This window comes from Stomoxys calcitrans, chromosome 3 (assembly GCF_963082655.1).
Source record: "Stomoxys calcitrans chromosome 3, idStoCalc2.1, whole genome shotgun sequence".
Classification (NCBI taxonomy): domain Eukaryota; kingdom Metazoa; phylum Arthropoda; class Insecta; order Diptera; family Muscidae; genus Stomoxys; species Stomoxys calcitrans.
Window position 1 is genome coordinate 83,563,727 of NC_081554.1, and position 19,573 is coordinate 83,583,299.

Here is a 19,573-nt window from a genome sequence, read left to right on the forward strand (position 1 = left end):
AAAATTTCAAAGAAATTTTCTCTAAAAACAAAATTTCAATGAAATTTTCTCTAAAGACAAAATTTTTATAAAATTTTCTCTAAAGACAAAATTTCTATAAAATTTTCCCCAAAGACAAAATTTCTATGAAATTTTCTCCAAAGACAAAATTTCTATAAAATTTTCTCCAAAGACAAAATTTCTATGAAATTTTCTCCATAGGCCAAATTTCTATGAAATTTTCTCTAAATACAAAATTTTAACAAAATTTAAAAAAAAAATTTTTTATAAAATTTTCTCTAAAGACAATATTTTTATAAAATTTTCTCCAAAGACAAAATTTTCATAAAATTTTCTCTAACACAAAATTTTTATAAAATTTTCTCTAAGACAAAAATTCCTATGAAATTTTCTCCAAATAGAAAATTTCTATGAAATTTTCTCCAAAGACAATATTTTTATAAAAAAATCTCCTGAAGACAAAATTTCTATGAAATTTTCTCTAAAGACAAAATTTCTATAAAAAGTTCTTTAAAGACAAATTTCTATGAAACACAAAATGTCAATGAAATCTTTTGAAAATTTTCTTTAAATATTTTTGAAATAAACCAATACACAAAGCAAAAAAATGTGTTTTTCTTGTGTAGAAGAAGTGGTTTTGCAATTGCAAAAAGTAAATTCTATGTAAGGGATCTGTGGGTGGCAATTAATAGAAATCATACGGTATTAAAAATGTGTACTAAGCATTTTGTAGTATGCAGTAATTGATCGATTGCTGTGTATTTTTCATATATGTTTTCTCCCATCATTATGTAACAGAGGAGACCAACCAAAAGGAAGTTACTTTGTTTTTTTTTCTTACAATAAAACATTTGTTCTATTTTATACTTTATATATTTCTGTGGTCTCTTCTCTTTCTTGCGTGTTGATTGCGGGGATGTACTGTAAAAAATTTTATAAATTCCGTAATTGTTTTTTCTAGTGTTTTTATGTTTAGTTGGTATGTTGTTGTTTGGTTTTGTTGTTGTTGTTGTTGTTTATAATTAATCTAAAATTCTAAATTTGTACGAGGCATTAAGTCGTCAGTTTTCTTGTCATTTCAATATTCGTTTGTTGTAAAAAGTTCTTGGTGTTTGTTTTTTGTGTGTTTGTATAAAGTATTTAATAGTATAAGTCTAGTTTTTAGTTAAGTCTAGTCTAGTAGTCTAGTACGTAATGTATGTAATGGTTTTTTTTCTTCTTTGTTTTGTATAAATAATAATAAAATATGTAAGTTATCATGAGGAACCCTCGTGTTCCCGTATTCCCACAGTTTAGCTGCACCAAGGCAACCAAAAACCCCACACGAGCTGCTAAGTCAGCGCATTGGACACCTTATTCTAGACACCTTATTCATTTGGTTGCACCCAAACCAACTACTTACAACCATTCATGGGAAACCTTCATGCTCCCGTATTCCCACAAGTAACACGAGCCGCCTATTCAACACCCCACTACAGGTTAATAGCCCAATATTCTACACGGGCCACTGTGTCAGCAAGAAATGCAATGGCAACGTTGGCAGAGCGACAGCGGCGCAACATAATGTGGTGGCTTAGTTTTAAGTAACAGCATTATTGTAAGTTCAGTTTTTAACTCATACTCAATGAATAAAGTTTAATTCATTCATTAAGAATAATTGGCGCCCAACGTGGTTCACTTCGCGAAAAGAACTCTAAAAAAAGTTAGAACTGCGAAAAGTGAAACTACAAAATATAAAATAAAAATACAAATCCTAAAAAAGGAAAAGTAAAAACGTACGTGGTTCACTTCGCGAAAAGAACTCTAAAAAAAGTTAGAACTGTGAAAAGTGAAACTACAAAACATAAAATAAAAATCCTGTGAGAAAAAAAATATAAATAGGAAAGAAAGCTCAGTCAAAACTGTACCAAAATACCCTTAAGAAAAAAGGACTCAATTGAAAGGACTCAATTCGAAAATAAGCTTAAGTCACCAAGGAACGAATATCCTTGGGCAGCGAAAGGCAACATTGAAGACGATCTACAGAATCACCAAGGAACGAATATCCTTGGGCGGCGAAAGAAAGTGAAAAACAATCAGAGGGCTCATCAAGAAACACACATCCCGAGCCAAGAAGTGGAAGAAGCTACCGAAAATCAACAACAGAAATTAATTTTAATTAATTTACCTAACATTTAAGGATGATAAGGTAAGTGAAGTGCCAAGTGAAAATTGAAATAAAAAAGGAGAAAATTTAACCAAATTCATTCAAATATATTTTTTTTTGGGAATACTCCATTTTTTGCGAATAATTTATGAGTCAGGAATTAGAAGACTTATTAGGCAAGTTAAGTTTAGAAACAAAAGAAACCATGAACGCCGAACAAGTAAGTGAGCTAGTTAGAGCAGAAGTGAGCAGAGCATTGGCCGCTCAAAAATTAGAATTCGACAGGAAAATAACTGCGATTAACAGTAGACTTGCTACTGACAAACCTAAAATTGAAAAGTTTACGAAAGTTCGGATAAATCCGCTGGTACCTTGTGATATCACCTTAGATGCCATAAAGTCTCTTCCGGAATTTTCGGGACAGCCAGGCACCTATGTGTCATGGCGCGAGGCAGCGCACAATGCATACGAGTTATTTGAGAAATACGATGGCAGTGAACGCCACTATCAAGCGGTGATTATTCTTAGAAATAAAGTGCGAGGTGCCGCCGATGCAGTACTTTCATCCTTTAGCACGGTATTAAGTTTTAAAGCAATCATTGCCCGTCTCGATTTTACTTACGCGGACAAACGTCCGATATATCTGATCGAACAAGAACTGTCCACGCTGAGGCAGGGTTCGATGCAGTTACTAGATTTCTACGATGAGGTAGAAAAGAAATTAACCTTGTTAGCCAATAAGACAATCATGTCATATGAAAATAGTGTAGCAGACACTATAAACGAAAAATACAGAGCCGATGCACTTAGGGTTTTCATATCAGGTTTAAGGAAACCCCTTTGTGATATCCTGTTTGCCTCAAGACCAACAGACCTCCCTTCTGCATTGGCCTTAGCACAAGAAGTAGACGCTAATAACGAGCGCTACGCTTTCGCGAAAAATTTCGCAAATAGATCTGATAGTTCTTACAACAGAAAGGCAAGTTCTGCCCAAAATTCCCCTAATACGGATCACAATGTGGGACAGAAGAACCCACATTATTCGGTTACCAAACAGAAACAGGCTGGTCAACCGCAGAACAACTTAAATAACCAAAAGCCACACACCAGTGGTAACTTCGCCGATCATAGACGTGTCGAACCTATGGAAGTAGACCCTTCCCTATCCCAATTTAGACAAAAAAAAAACTACCAAAGTCATGACTATAATGACAGGTCACAGGGAAATACACAGAAACGAGCGTCAAATTCAGGGCGATACACAGGACCAAAACTACAACGTGTGAATCATCTTAGCGAAGAACACGAATCAATGGACGAGCCAACGTATGATGAAGATGCGGAACAGGCCGTAGACGAAATTGAGAGCGACGAGCTTAATTTTTTAGGGGAAGGTCCCTCCTGCCTTGGATTTCAAGGTCAATAGGAGGGAAAGAAATCAAACTCCTTGTCGACACGGGGGCTTCAAGGAGTTACATCAAACCCTTACCAGAACTAAAGGGAGTAAAGGAGGTCCAAAATTCATTTGCAGTAAAATCAATTCATGGAGTTACTCCCATCAAACTTAAATGCAAAATTAGAATTTTCGGCGTTACAGAAGATTTTTTTATTTTACCCGAGTTGAAATCATTTGATGGCGTTATTGGCCTTGATTTATTGAATAAGGTACACGCATCCATTGATTTAAAAACTAACACAATTACACATGACCATGGAAAAGAAGTTATTTTATTTATTACCAGCCAGGATATAAATCATTTACAACTTCAGGCTAAGTCGGTACCAAGGGAGTTCAAAGACGCATTCTTTAGAGTAATTGCCAACGTAAACGGAGTATTTGCAGACCCCAATGAAGCACTCCCATACAATACGAATGTGGTTGCGACCATCCGCACGGAGAACGAAGACCCAGTTTACTCAAGACTGTACCCGTACCCACTGGGCGTTGCGGATTTTGTTAATAAGGAAATTCAGGATTTACTGGCAAACGGTATCATTCGAAAGTCTAGGTCCCCCTATAACAACCCAATATGGGTCGTTAAAAAAAAGGGCTTTGATGAAAATGGACAGGAAAAAAAGCGATTAGTTATAGATTTTCGAAAACTTAATGATAAAACTGTCAGTGATAGGTACCCGATTCCAGAAATAACGGAAATTCTATCCAACCTTGGTGGGAGTAAATTCTTCACTACACTAGACCTAAAATCAGGTTTCCACCAAATTCAGTTGTCTGAACCCGATAGAGAAAAAACCGCATTTTCTGTAAAAAACGGAAAATATGAATTCTGCAGACTGGCCTTCGGTCTGAAGAACGCGCCCAGCATTTTCCAAAGGGCGATAGACGATGTGTTAAGAGAACACATCGGTAAGAGATGTTTCGTCTACGTCGACGATGTCATTATATTCTCGAAAAACGAGCAAGACCATTTAACAGATACGGAAGTAGTGATGCGAAGTCTATTCGAAGCCAATATGAGGGTATCGGCAGAAAAATCAAAATTTTTCCAAACCGAGGTCGAATACTTAGGGTTCTTAGTTTCACAAGGAGGAATTAAAACTTGTGTTGAAAAAATTGAAACAATTCGGAATTTTCCTGAGCCCAGCACCTTAAGAGGTCTAAGGTCATTCTTAGGCTTAGCGGGATACTACCGCTGCTTCATACGCGACTTCGCCAAGATTGCGAAACCACTATCAAACATACTGAGAGGAGAGTACGGCCGAGTTACTGCAACACAGTCGAAAAAAATCAAGATTGATTTGACTAGTGAGCAGAAAAAAGCCTTTATTAAAATAAAAGATATACTTGCCTCCGAAGACGTAACCTTAACATACCCAGATTTCCGAAAAGCGTTCGATTTAACCACAGACGCATCCTCCCATGCTATAGGTGCTGTCCTTTCACAGGAGGGAAAACCTATAACCATGATTTCCCGCACTTTGACAATTAGCGAGGAACATTACGCTACTAATGAACGGGAATTATTAGCCATTGTCTGGGCACTTAAAACGCTTAGAAACTACCTTTATGGTGTATCAAAATTAAACGTATTCACGGACCACCAACCATTAACCTTTGCCGTTTCGGACAGAAATCCGAATTCTAAAATTAAAAGGTGGAAAGCTTTCATTGATGAATGCAACGCAAAGCTAATCTATAAACCAGGCAAGGAAAACGTAGTTGCAGATGCGCTGTCCAGACAGCACATTAATGCTTTAGACAATGCGAGTGTTGAAACAATCCACAGCGAAGAATCATCTACCAACACGATTGAGAGAACCGATAAGCCGGTAAATTGCTTCCGTAATCAGATACTTGTTGAGGAAGGCACAGAACCCCAGAAAAAAACTTTCATTATTTTTGGGAAAAAGACGAGACACTTGATTTCATTCCGAACCGATGACGATTTAATTAAAAATCTCCAGGAAGCCGTGAACGTAGATGTAGTAAATGCTCTGCAGTGTGATCTACACACATTGGCACGATTCCAGCATAAATTGATCGAACTCTTTCCAACCGTGAAATTCAGGCACACAGAAAAGTTAGTTATTGATATATCAGATCCTAACGAACAACAGGAAATTATCGCAGCCGAACACAATCGAGCACACCGAGCAGCCCAGGAAAACGTGAAGCAAATAATTGAAGACTATTTTTTTCCAAAAATGGAAAAGAAGACTAAACAATTTGTAGCAAATTGTCGCGTATGCTCTCAAGCGAAGTATGACCGCCATCCAAGAAAGCAACTCATTGCTCAAACGCCCATACCCACATATTGTGGAGAAATTCTCCACATTGATATATTTTCAACAGGGTCGAAATATTTTTTGACTTGCATTGACAAATTTTCAAAATTTGCAATAGTACAGTCTTTAAAGTCTAGGACGATAGTAGACGTTAAGCCTCAGCTTCTGCAGTTGCTCAATGTGTTTTCAAATACGAAAACTATTTACTGTGACAACGAGAAGTCGCTCAATTCACATAGCATCAAGGCCACGTTAAAGAACCATTTCGACATCGATATTGCGAACGCTCCACCCTTGCACAGTACCTCAAATGGACAGGTAGAGCGATTTCACAACACACTGATGGAAATATCTAGATGTCTTAAACTTGACAAAAATTTAGATGATATCGAAGAGATAGTTCTTTTGGCTACCATCGAATATAACAGGTCAATACATTCGGTAACTGAGACGAAACCTATTACAGCCTTTCATTCCTCGGAAGCCGACGCACAAATAGTATCGCGTATAAAAAACACTCAGATCAAAAACTTAGAAGCGCACAATAGGAATAGGCAAGATAGGGATTTTGCCGTTGGGGAGAAGGTGCTCGTAAAAAATAACAGAAGGCTAGGTAATAAACTTACACCTCTTTACACCGAAGAGGAAGTTGAAAAAGACCTGGGTACCACCGTTCTCATAAGGGGGAGGAGGGTCCATAAGGACAATCTCCGCTGAATTTTCTTCCTTTCTAGAATTAACACAACGTTATATGCGAGAGACGATTAAAAAAAAAATTTTTATAACTTACGTTTTCAGAATCGCTTTAAAATTGGTTATAGCCATATTGGTATCAGCAACATCTGGACGACTAATAGACTACTCAAATGCAGGATACATTCCGGTGGCCGGTGGTGACCTTGTTATCTGGGAAAGTTATGGACACATCAAACATGTTACGAACCTGACTCTGTACGAACGACTAAAGGACGAGACAGCTAACGCTGCGGACCATTTTCCTCAAACACACATGAGGAAGTTGCTAGACGCAGACATAAATCAGATAAGTAGACTAATACAGACAGTAAATACTCATCACAGACAAGCGAGAAGCTTGAACTTTATAGGGACGGTACTGAAATATATTGCAGGGACCCCAGACCATGACGACTTTGACAGACTAACAAACAAGGCAGAACAACTAATCGACTCCCAGGACAGACAGTTTACTATCAACACGGAGGTACAAAAAGAAATTAATAGTCTCACCATTACAGTAAATAAAATCTTGAAGACAGAAAAACACAGAGAAATAGACACTAGCCACCTTTACGATATTCTATTAGCTAGAAACAGAGCAATAATAACAGACTTAGACAATCTTATCACTTCTATCACATTCGCAAAAATTGGAGTCTTGAACCCCATCCTTTTAGACAGTAACGAAATAAACTTCATAATAAAAAATGAGCACTTCACGAACCTCTCCGTGGCCGATGTTATGGCTGTAGCTAATATTAAGATTTTGCAATACGATAATGTAATTTACTTCCTAATAAGATATCCTATTCCTAAGCTTAGATGTAAGAAAATTACTATTTTACCAGTAGCTCACGGCCACCAAATGCTCCACCTACAAGAATCCACCTTAGCGGTATGCCATAATCGTACCTTAGCGGTGAGGAACTGCAGCGACACGATACCAACTTTTTGCCTACCGTCATCAGCCACATCATGCGCTCTACAACTACTGACAAGTAACACTGCAAGCTGCAGCACCACATTCAACAATCTCACGCCGATTACACCAATAGGCGATGGATTGGTAGTCATAAATGACCAACTGGCAATAGTAGAAGAAAGTAATGAAGCTCCTGTTACAATTAATGGCACTTACCTGGTCATTTTCAAAGATCATGTAAAAATCAACGATTCGGTATATTACAACGAGAATTCGACGACTCCTCTGCAACCTGAAACTCCATGGGCTTCTGAGATCAACCTGACACAACACACTGAGATACTAAGTGCCCCCTATCTGCATCACGTGAACCAACGGAACCTCCAACACATCCGCCATTTACAACGTGTGGTCGATCAGGGCCAAATCGCAGGTTTATCAATCATTGGTGGTTTTGCGATTGTGGGACTGGCAGGTTACCTATTACGACGAAGAACCATCACAAAAAAGAAGATCATCATAACCAGGTCAGTTGAAGATGCAATCAAAAACGCTATTACAAGGACCGAGGACGGCCCCCACTTAGAAGGGGAGGAGTTATCATGAGGAACCCTCGTGTTCCCGTATTCCCACAGTTTAGCTGCACCAAGGCAACCAAAAACCCCACACGAGCTGCTAAGTCAGCGCATTGGACACCTTATTCTAGACACCTTATTCATTTGGTTGCACCCAAACCAACTACTTACAACCATTCATGGGAAACCTTCATGCTCCCGTATTCCCACAAGTAACACGAGCCGCCTATTCAACACCCCACTACAGGTTAATAGCCCAATATTCTACACGGGCCACTGTGTCAGCAAGAAATGCAATGGCAACGTTGGCAGAGCGACAGCGGCGCAACATAATGTGGTGGCTTAGTTTTAAGTAACAGCATTATTGTAAGTTCAGTTTTTAACTCATACTCAATGAATAAAGTTTAATTCATTCATTAAGAATAATTTGTATAATGAAAACAATTGTTGTTGTTGTTTATGTTGTGTTAATGTTCATAAGTTCTACTTGTTTGATTTACACTTTTAATTATTTTTAATTTTATTCTTAAATTTTTCTTTCTTTCTTTCGTTTTTGGCGAATTTCAAATCCGTTTAAAATCCTTTATTGTAATTGTTGTTGGTTTGAGCTAGTTTTTTTTTTTTAACTTGATGTTGTTGTTGTATACTCTTATTAACTATTTGTTTTTTTTTATTAGTTTTTAAATTAACTTACAATTAATATCACACAAGCACGCACGCGCGCAATAATAAGTCTTCAATCATAAAGTATTTGAAATCATTTTTTTTTCAACGAACAAAACGCAAATAAATCAAAAAAATATATATAAAATAAAATACGCACTTAATACACATTCACACCTAAAAAAAAAGATATAACTATGTAAAAATTTGGTTAAAAATTAAAAAAATAAAAAAAAAAATATTAAGGCGCGGACAAGACATGGACAAGACACAAGAGGTTTTGGTTTTGCTTTTCGTTACAACGTAACGAGACATTTGGAAAAGTTTAAATTTTCCTTAATATAAGGGGGGATTTTGTTCCCTCTTTAAAAATATATCAACAAAAATAATTTGTTTAAAACATAAGGCATTCATACAATGGGAAGAGATTTCAAATTCACAATCATTCTTTGAGATTGGGTTTAATACAAAGTGTTACAATTTTGGCTAAGGTTCTCTCAACAAAAAAAAAAAAGAGACAATATGTAATTCATAAATAAAATAACTAATCAACACTCATATTCCCCCTACAACTCTTTGCGAAGAGTAAATGCATGCTTACTTCTGATGCATAGAGAATGTACTCCGCACGGATCTTTTTATAACATTTTATGATAACCTCAAACGTGGTCGCAGAGACACAGATGACGCAAGTGCTAGATTTTCAATTTTGTTTTGAGAAGGTGCAGTTTTTATCTGAAGACAAAATTTCTATAAAAATTTTTAAAAAGACAAAATTTCTATAATATGTTCTCCTACAGACAAAATTTCTATGATAATTTTCTCCCAAGACAACATTTCTAAGAAATTTTCTCCAAAGACAAAATTTTTAAGAAATTTTCTCCAAAGACTAAATTCTTGTGAAGTTTTCACTGGCGGATGAAGTAGAAAAGTATAGGACCGACATTATAAGTACGCTAAATTTTATGTGTAATGGCATGAAAGCGGAGTTACTTTAGAGGTTTAAACACCTCGTCCTCAGTTTTTATCCGATGGGACCAGCTATGATTCCCATGGCATATGCTGCGCTACGGACTAGTATATGCGAGGGTGCTTTCGGCTAGGGGCGCATTCCAACCGACTTACTGAATGGGAGAGTAATCTTCATTGAGTTTGTAGGAATTTGGGAGTCATATATAGGAAGAGGCCTTCAATCGAAGGGTTTCGTGATCCCAAAGGACCTGGAGATAATTTCAATGCTGGAGATTCTTCCCGATCAAACTATTACGATATACGTGGCAGTCAAGCCGTGCTAAAGCAAACTGGAGTAGACTATGTAGCCTGGAATATATCGCTGATGAGAGCTGGTCATGCTACTTATCAGTGAATCTACCCTTTGCTGGCGCCTTGGTTGGATATATGGTTTACGCAAATTGGGCGTGGACCGATGCTGTAAAATGCAGGGGCCAAGTCATTGGCATAGTTTTTCAAGGAGGGAGCATGATCTCGAACTTGCTTATAGGATTCTTGACTGACTATTGTAATGTCAAGTATTTGACGACACTCTGGCTACAGAAAGTCAGATTTATTTACAGGATTTGTGATGATGAGGAGAAGTTGGAATGTATTTCACTACCTGCAAATGAGTCATTATCAACCTTTTGTCGAGGACTGAAATGGCTGGCTGAAATTAACTATTAACGGTGAGGGTTCTTCTGCGACCCGTCTGGCTTTCATCGTTGTTTTGGCTTTCCTTTCTTTTTCGTTTTTCCTTTCTTTCGTGCGTGGTATGGCACCGGGCTCTCCAGGTGTGTCTTCGAGGGTTGTTTGAGAAGGTACAGTGTATTGCGGCGGTGCTGATATCGGGCGCGAGGAGGAGTTCTTCGAGAGCAGCGCTATGTGCGATACTTGATCTAAAACCTTGGCACTTTGTACGTGGAGTGCGTGGCGCTCTTTGGAATTCGGGCATTCATTTGTTCTGCGTTAGGCCGCTGGCGTGGAACAACTACGGGACATTAGCGACGCGACGGATCGTGCCGGGCGGATATTTCTTCGATGGTGAAGGAGCTCTGCCGCCATATATTTGATCAATTTCTTAATTTGCCGTTTTGTGCTCACGAAGGGCTCATTCATTCGATTTTCATGAAAAGCTCGCAGAGGTTTCAGTATAAGGTTCACCGCAAATCCATCGTCGTAGGTATACAAAAGTTTGTCCCAGCTAAATTCAATGCCATTTTTACTTGTTCTAGTGAAGTTCTGTTACTGTAAGTAATATCCTCATCATTGGAGTTCTACATCTATGTTCTGTTGGATATTGAGGTTTATATCATTAATAATATTCAGGAAAAGCTATAGGTATAATAAATGGACTTTTGATAATAACTTTCCGTCTTCATCCAACAATCGTTGGCTAAATTAGATAGTTAAGGTGGCTGAATCGTAATTTAAGAGGTTTGCTTCTCCTTCGTCGTCATAAATGCTGTGGTGGTCTGCCCGATACGCCGCTTTATCTAAATTCCTACTTTTAAGGAGCCAGAAATTGAAGATCTAATCGACATTTCCGGGTGGCTGCCGCTTTTCTTGGTGGTTGGGACGGCTGCTGGACATAGTGCTGCCGAAAAGCCACTTATGGATTTATTCCTACTTCAGTGTAGTAAATGCTGCCAAATGTGGCGCCAAGTATCTTTAAATAATTGCCCACGAAAAATCCATTAAGAAATAGCCGGAAGACTTCTTGCACATCATTGCGTGCCACCCGATTCTACTTTAAGCTCAATGATAATGGACCTCCTTTTAGTATCGGACTCGAAACGCAGTGTTAATAAAATTGAAAAACTTAAGGAAATCTTCTATGGTGTGTACCCACCATATTTAAACCGGGGGAACGTGACAAATCTCGTACTTGATTTTGATGAAAAAGTGGACAATAATTTCCATACATTTTAAATTGTTTGTAAATAATAAGAAGTGGTACCATTTTTCTTTTTTATAAAAGCAATAAAATTCATAATTTTTTAACCTAGCTTCCTTTCATTTGTTTGGGGGAATTTTTCCCAAGTTGTATCGCCTCATTCTACTAGAGGCCACGGCCTTGCGCCACTTTTCCATCTATTTTTGCCTCTTGTTCAAAAATACAACTATGTAGCGATTATGTATTGTTTGTCGTCCAACAAATCGCATATAAATGTTCAAATTTTTCGAAAAATTTAAATTTTTTGAGCTGAACGAGAGTAAGTCAGTTTGTTTATGTTTGTGAAATATATCACTAGTGAAATATATCACAACTCGTCTAAACATATTCTGTAGATCGTAGATTTTGGGATTGATTTACGGTGGCGGTGGAATCTAATATTCGGATTGACCGAACTTATCTTTTATACACCTTTTAATGTTAGTTATAAAAGAACTGAATTGTTTGTTTTTGTAGTACACGTTTAATTTTTTTATGAAAAATATTGTGTCAAATTTTGGACCAATTTAAACAAGTTTTTTAATTTTAAATAAAAAGCAGAAGTTTCATTGTATGCTTTTGTTACCCCTAGTTTGTTTGTTTTTCTAATAAAAACGAAAAAATGTGTCACTTTTTGTGGCACTCTTCAAATAATAAAATGCCACTTTTTTTAGAAATGACACTTTTTGTGCCACTATTTGAACATTTCCAACGGTAACGCCGACTGAGTGCCTGTGATACTCGATGTGACAAGGCAATCTATTGGCGTCTTTTAATAACCAATGGTAATAACTTTCTCGCGGCGATCGGTGACCGGAACGAGTTTAATGAGAATCGAAATGTGGCTACAACATCAGCAACAACAACTGATTTCGAAAATTGTGAATTTCTTTTGCCTCTAACGTTATGGCACATAGCTCTACCTGAAATGTTGAGTGTGTCGTAGTATAGCCCCAATCCAGTCCCTGTCTCCTGAAACCCTTCTCAGTCTGCCCACCGCATTCATAGTGTCCAGAAGGGAAACTTGGCCGTATTCTGTCCACCCATGCGGCTCAGAGCGGTGACTGTCGACCATCTCAATATTCGAGAAGGCCGCCAACACGTACTTCTTCAGTTGGAAAGAGGTCTTAGTTGAAAGAGGTCTTCTTCGACCTGCCCTTGTTCTTCGTTATGCCTGAAGTTCTTCGACGTCAGACCCCCTCTTACCTTCAAATCTTTTTTGTTAAAAACAATTGTTTTGTTTGTTACATTTACGATACATTTGTTCGACATTTACGAGAGCATAACCAGGCCTTTATAATTGGAAATTCTTTGTAAAAAACCCCAACTCAAATACAAGTACACATTTCCACAGGCATTCACATTAACTATCATAGTAAACACTTGCACTCAGCTTAAATCTATCACAAACATAATCAAAGTAATAAAAAAAATGTATTACACCTTGGATTTCATACATTCAGCATACACACAGCACACTGCACACACACACACACACACGCACAACATACAGTGTCAGACATACCTTTAACACAATAAGCACACATAATCGCGCAATCACACACACACACACATACGCATGCATTCATAAACATCACAGCAGCATTCATGATTTTTTTTTCTTTTTCGTTTTTTGTCAAACATTCACACTATGTGAAAAAGTATGTTCTTACAGACTAGTGAATTTCTTGTTAATTTGAAAAATTTCCAATAATTTCTCTAAAGATTTTAAGCTAAAATTTACTTAACTCTCTCTCTTTTTTCATCTCGTATAGATAATTTTAATTTTTGTAATGCGAGTAATGTGTAATATGTAGTATTCCCAGTTTGGTCGTTTCAAGCGATTTGACCAGCATTTTCAACCAAATTGGGAACTTTCTTTCACATAATCGACTCAAATGAGAAATGTTTAGGAAATTATCAAAAAAAAAGAGTTTGGAAATAATGAAATAATTTTTTGTAATGGTTTATATTGCATTTTTTTTGTAGTTGTTTTCTCTGTATATTATGTATATATTTTATCCACACTGTATATGGTATCGTTTCTTGGGGGGGAAAAGCAAAAGGAAAAAAAAAACATTTAGTATACGAGTAAATATATTACAACCTATTGAAATTATTAATAAAAGAAAAGAAGTGAAATAAAAATACAAAATTACTAAATAATATAAAATATGGTTGGCATATCTATAGCTGTTCCAACATTATATCTTTGCTATTGAATTTGATCAAGTTGTTATTTTCGAATAATAAAGGAATTTGAATGTATAAAAGGGCAACTTTTTTTTATAACAATTTTCTTTAGAAGTTATATAGTGTATGTTGTAATCAAACCGAAAAGAACAAAAAAAAGAAAATTTGAAAAAAAGAAACAATTATTTTTTAAATGTTACAAACACTTGGAGAATTTACTCAAAAAAAAAAATGAATGAATTATCGTAATATATGGTTCATACATACACATACACAAAGGAGAACAATGCACCTTTTGAATCATCTTCTTAGTATTTCGGCGCGCCAAAAATGTATTTTTAGTATAATGTAGTAGTATCATCGTTGTTTTTTGTTATACTAATTACGAAAAATAATTTAAATTTAAATGTGTAGGGGCGGGTGGGGATGAGGATGTGATTTTCTGAAAGAAAAACAAAAAATGGAATATTATGAACATCTTTTTAATTATATATGTTTATATGGGTATAATAATATACAAGGTTCTTAGTTGTTGTTGTTGTTGTAGCAGTGTGTTGTACACTGAGGCGGCAGCCCTTGCCGATGGATAACTCCATCGGGTCAATCCGGTACGTACAACCGGCTGCCATGGGATTGAAGGTTCTTAGTGACTTATTCTTGCAGTATTCTACAAGCAATGGCAAGGCCGCGAATTTTTGTCGTTTTGTTTTAGAATTCGTCGAGATAAGTTTCAACAAATTCTTAACATTTTCTGATTATAACACATTTTTTTTTGTTTAAGTCTATAGATAATAAATACCCTTACAGACTAATAATAATATATTTACAAATGTAGTAACCTAAGAATTTAAAAATAATATAATTTTCCTTTTTAAACTTTCTCGATTCTAAGATAGATCTGTTATATCTTTCAGTTGATTAAATTGATAACATAGGTGTCGAAAAGGATAATTATTGGCATAGTTGGTTTTATAATAAGAAATTTTCAAAATATCAAAATATCTGGTAGGTCTGATAGGAACGTTAAAGAAAATTCGACTCAAAAGAAAGCAGGAATCTGATCATACGAAGGTAATGAACTTCTGTCCCACCCATTTCGACGGAGACAAAATAGTAGAAATTGTTTTTGAACTGATTCTATCAAATCAGAATGAATATTGTAGAACGGATCCCATACCACTGAACCTTAATCGAGATTACTTCTAACTAGCGACGTCACAGAGAAATCATTAAGTTCTTTACTCCAGCGTTTCATGAAGCCAACAGCACTACGTGCTTTGTTTACAACCATTGAGATGTGTTGACGGAAGTTTAAGCGTTGATCTCGAAGAAATCCAAGGTCTTTAAAGCTATAGACTACTTCAAGTTGATTGGAACCCAAAAAGTAGCTAGTTTTAAGAGAGGTTATTCTTGAAAATGATATGTGTTGCACCATTCGTAAAGAGTATCAAGGTCATACTGAAGATAACACTGTTCATCAGAGTCTCTCCTTGATCTGAGGATCTTTACATCATCTGCATACATCAAAATATTCGAGTGCTTTAAAGCAAAAGGGAGATCGTTTATGAACAAACAAAACAGCACAGGGCCAAGGTGACTACCCTGTGGAACACCTGAAGAGACAACAATTGGTATGGAAACTGCAGTACCAAATTTAACTCTTTGAGTACGTCCAGTCAGATATGATCTGATCCACTTTAGTAAAGATGGACTGAAACCAATAAGATCTATTTTTCTTTACAGAAGGTTGTGGTTGACTTTATCAAATGCTTTACTAAAATCGGTATATATAGTATCCGTTTGGTAGCGTTCCCTAAAGCCATCGTTGACCAAAAAAGTAAATTTTAAAATATTTGTTATCGTCGATTTCGATTTCCTGAAGCCATGTTGGTAGGGAGACCATATAGAAGAGACTTGATGTGAAATAGTGTCAGTCAGAATTTTCTCTAATAGCTTCGGAATAGCATTCAAAATTGAAATGCCCCTGTAATTAGATACCTCATTGCGATTTCCGGCTTTAAATAACGGTCTTATATAAGATTGCTTCCACAATGCCGGCAGATATCCATGCTTTAATGAACTGTTGAAAAGTGTACAAAGGTGATACGAAAGTTCGAGAGCGCAATGCTTTAAAATGTTCTATGGAATTCCATCTGGACCGGGATTAAAAGTTATCTTCAGTGACCTTAAATTTTCAAGTACTATGTTTTCGGCAATCTCAGACATGTCTATAAAAGCTGAATTGTTGATTGTGTATGAATATGTTCCACATAAATCATAATAATTATCTGAGTAGGTAGTGCTAAAAAGTCAGCAAAGATGTCGGCAATGCCTGAATCGTTATCAGCTACTTTAGCTTTATATCTAAGAAAGTTCGGTAAACTATTACAACGGCGCTTTGAATTCACAAATTTGTGAAAGGATTTAGGATTTGATTTCAATTGATTTCTAATTTTATTCAAATGACTACCATATGCCAATTTGTTTTCTTTATTATATTCGCATCTTGCTAAAGAATACATCGAAAAGTCAGACGTTGAGCCTGAGCGTTTAAACCTTTTATATAATTTATTCTTCTTGTTCTTCAGCCTAGAAATATTGGTTGTATTCCATGGAGGACCAGATGCGTTGCAAAAAGTAGTTTTAGGGACAGATTGAGAAATAAAGTCAAGTAGCATAGTATAAAAAGTTGAAATCATTTCATTGATATCTTTAGATCTGAAAATTTCATTCCAATGAACAGATGAGAGTAGTGAGTTCAGTTTGATGTAATCAGTTTTAGCAAAACAGTACACTTTTTCAATTGCTACATCTCTTTTAACTTTAAAGTGGGATAGGGTATAAGTAATTTGAGTGTCGGATGATATCTATCCTCAGGACTTACAACTGAAGTTGAATTTGTATGCAATTGAATGTAGGGTAAATAAAAAAGCCTAATTATGAGCACCACACAGGCTGAAACTTTGAGCTCCGATTTGTGTGGTGTCCATCGTTACCATGGGAAGCTTAGCTAAAAGCTACCGGACTCGTCCACAGGTTGCGGATGGTTGTACGTACCGGATTGACCCGATGGAATGCTTCATCGGCAAGGGGTGCCGCCTCGGTGTAGAACACACTGCTAAGACAACAACAACAACAACAACATCAGCGTCTTTTCCCAGGTTAGGGGCGGCGAGCGTCGGATCTTGATGCGGCTCGCCGCAACGAGGGATACATGTGCAATCCCACAAAACCCATGCGGTTGGGGCGGTGGGCCAGTAACCCGCCCCCGAAAAAATATCAGAACTACTATGGAATAGTAAAAACGAACCCCAACCCGCAAATGAAAAAAGGACCATGATTTGTGGATCTGCACCTGGAATGTCCGCACCTTTTATAAAGAAGGTGCAGTATACACGCTGGCGGATGTGCGATGGACTGGGAATGGCGTCACTACAATATCAAACGGTGACGAACTATACTATAGCTGCCCTAAACACGAGGCATGAATATGGCTGTGGATTTGTGGTTAGTCGGAGACTGAAACACCTCGTCTCCAGCTCTACTCCGGTGGATGAGAGGCCAACCACAATCCGGATAAAAGCCAAATTCTTCAATATCAGCCTTATTTGTGCCAATGGCCCGACTGAAGACAAGGACGAGCCGACCAAGGATATTTTCATCGAGCGCCTAGAGATCGAATATAACCGCTGCCCTGCTCATGATATTAAAAATTCGTTCCGGGAGATTTTAAAGCGAAGATAGGGAGGAAGACATCTTTTGTCCAACAGTCGGAAAGCTTAGTCTCCACAAGATAACGTCCGGTAATGGGTTGAAGCTAATAAAGTTCGCCGCGGCAAAAAACATGGTAATTAGATTTCAAGGCAGCGGTATACTCCACTCGACTGACCCAAATGCTTGATGAAACCACTCCTTGTTCCGATGATATAATGGCGCAGTGGCAAACCATTGGCCACTACATGGAAAATATCGCGAAATCCGTACTTGGGTACCGGAAGTCTCCCCCAAGAAATCCATGGTACGACCAAGAGCGTCGAGATGCTACGGAAGCCAAGTATGTGGCATATAGAGCAACCCTGCAATCAGTAGTAACTCGCCAGATGAAGGAGAGGTATCGGGAGAAAACGAGAGAGGAGAAACGTCTATTCCGCAGAAAAAAATAGGAAATGGAAAGACGTGAGTGTGAGCGAATTGAGTGATGTACAGAAGTCAGAATAAAGTCCGGAAATTCTACCAAAGAATTAAACATCAAACCGATGGCTTTGGTGCAGGCACATCCTCTTGCAGAGACAAAGAAGGAAATGTGGTGACTGACACAGATAACATGCTGAGCATATGGAAAGAACATTTTACCCAACTGCTAGTGACAGAAGTTGGCGGCGAAGAGGATACCGCAGAACCAATCAATGTTGATGGTATAGAATGTTTACCTCCTAGTCAGAATGAGGTCCAGGTAGCAGTGAACCAACTAAAGAACAACAAGGCAGCAGGAGACGACACGCTGATAAGGCGCGTATGCATCAGCTTATCTGCACAATCTGGCTAGAAGAACGCATACCCGATGCTTGGAACCTCAGCATACTATATCCCGTACACAAGAAAGGAGAAAAGACGGAATGTGCCAACTACAGAGGAATAAATCTCCTTCCTATTGCATACAAGATACTCTCAGGCTTACTGTGTGAAAGATTAAAACCTAAAGTCAATGAGATAATTGGGCCCTTTCAATGCGGCTTTAGACCTAAATCCACACAGACCAGATATTCACAAAGGACAAATCAACACCTACCTATGACTATAAAGCCGCTTTCGATACTCCTTTACGTTCAAAGGTATTTCAAGCCATGTCTGAATTTTGTATCCCTGCAAAATTAATAAGACTCTGCAGGATGACACTTGCTGATACGCGTTCCTCAGTTAGAATGGGAAAGAATCTCTCCGAACCATTTAATACCAAACAAGGTTTCAGACAAGGAGACAGTCTATCGTGTGATCTCTTTAATATCCAGTTGGAGAAGATTTTACGAGATGCAGGTGTGAATAGATATGGCACAGTAATCACAAGAGAACACGTGCTACTCGCCTATGCGGACGACATCGGCATCATAGGTCGGTCAACGGAAGTTGTAATTGCAGCTTTTGAAAGAATCGAGAGAGAGTCGGTGAAAATGGGTCTGGCAGTAGATGGAGATAAGACGAAATAGATGGTTTCAACTCCCAAACCGAGAAGATAAAGAAAATGGGGAAAGTTGGGAATCACAACTTTGAGATAGTCAGTAACGTTATCTACCTCGGCACCGCCGTAACCGAAACGAATGACACCAGTTTTGAGATTAAGCTAAGAATAATACTGGCAAACTAATGCTACTTTGGACTAAGTAAGCAATTTATTGTAGAAACAAGGCCACCTCTCGACAGACGAAGATTACACTATACAAGACACTGATACTACCCGTGATGTTATATGGTTCTAAAGCATGGGTACTGATAAGGCAGTGCTTGGAGTATTTGAGATAAAGATATGGACCAGTTAGCGTTAATGGAGAATACAGGCGACGTATGAACCACGAGTTGTATGACGACGATAGCATAGTTACACGCATCAAAATACAACGGCTGCGCTGGCTAGGTCATGTTTTTAGATTGGATGAAGAAGCTCCAGC

The 19,573-nt window shown here is 37.6% G+C and overlaps 1 protein-coding gene across 6 annotated transcripts in view; it reads right to left on the reverse strand.

Moving 5' to 3' along the window:
- Positions 1–19,573, reverse strand: part of LOC106092036 (importin subunit beta) — a 48,162-nt gene that overhangs the window by 10,197 nt on the left and 18,392 nt on the right. The window contains exons 7-8 of one of the 6 annotated variants that reach the window (XR_009397769.1): positions 14,203–14,352; positions 13,668–13,762 (exon numbers count right to left, since the gene is read on the reverse strand). The gene's annotated coding sequence lies outside the window, so the exon portion shown is untranslated. Of the gene's footprint in view, positions 1–13,667; positions 14,353–19,573 lie in introns of those variants that run through there. The other 5 variants (XR_009397767.1, XR_009397766.1, XR_009397768.1 and 2 more) reach the window with 5 other exon arrangements.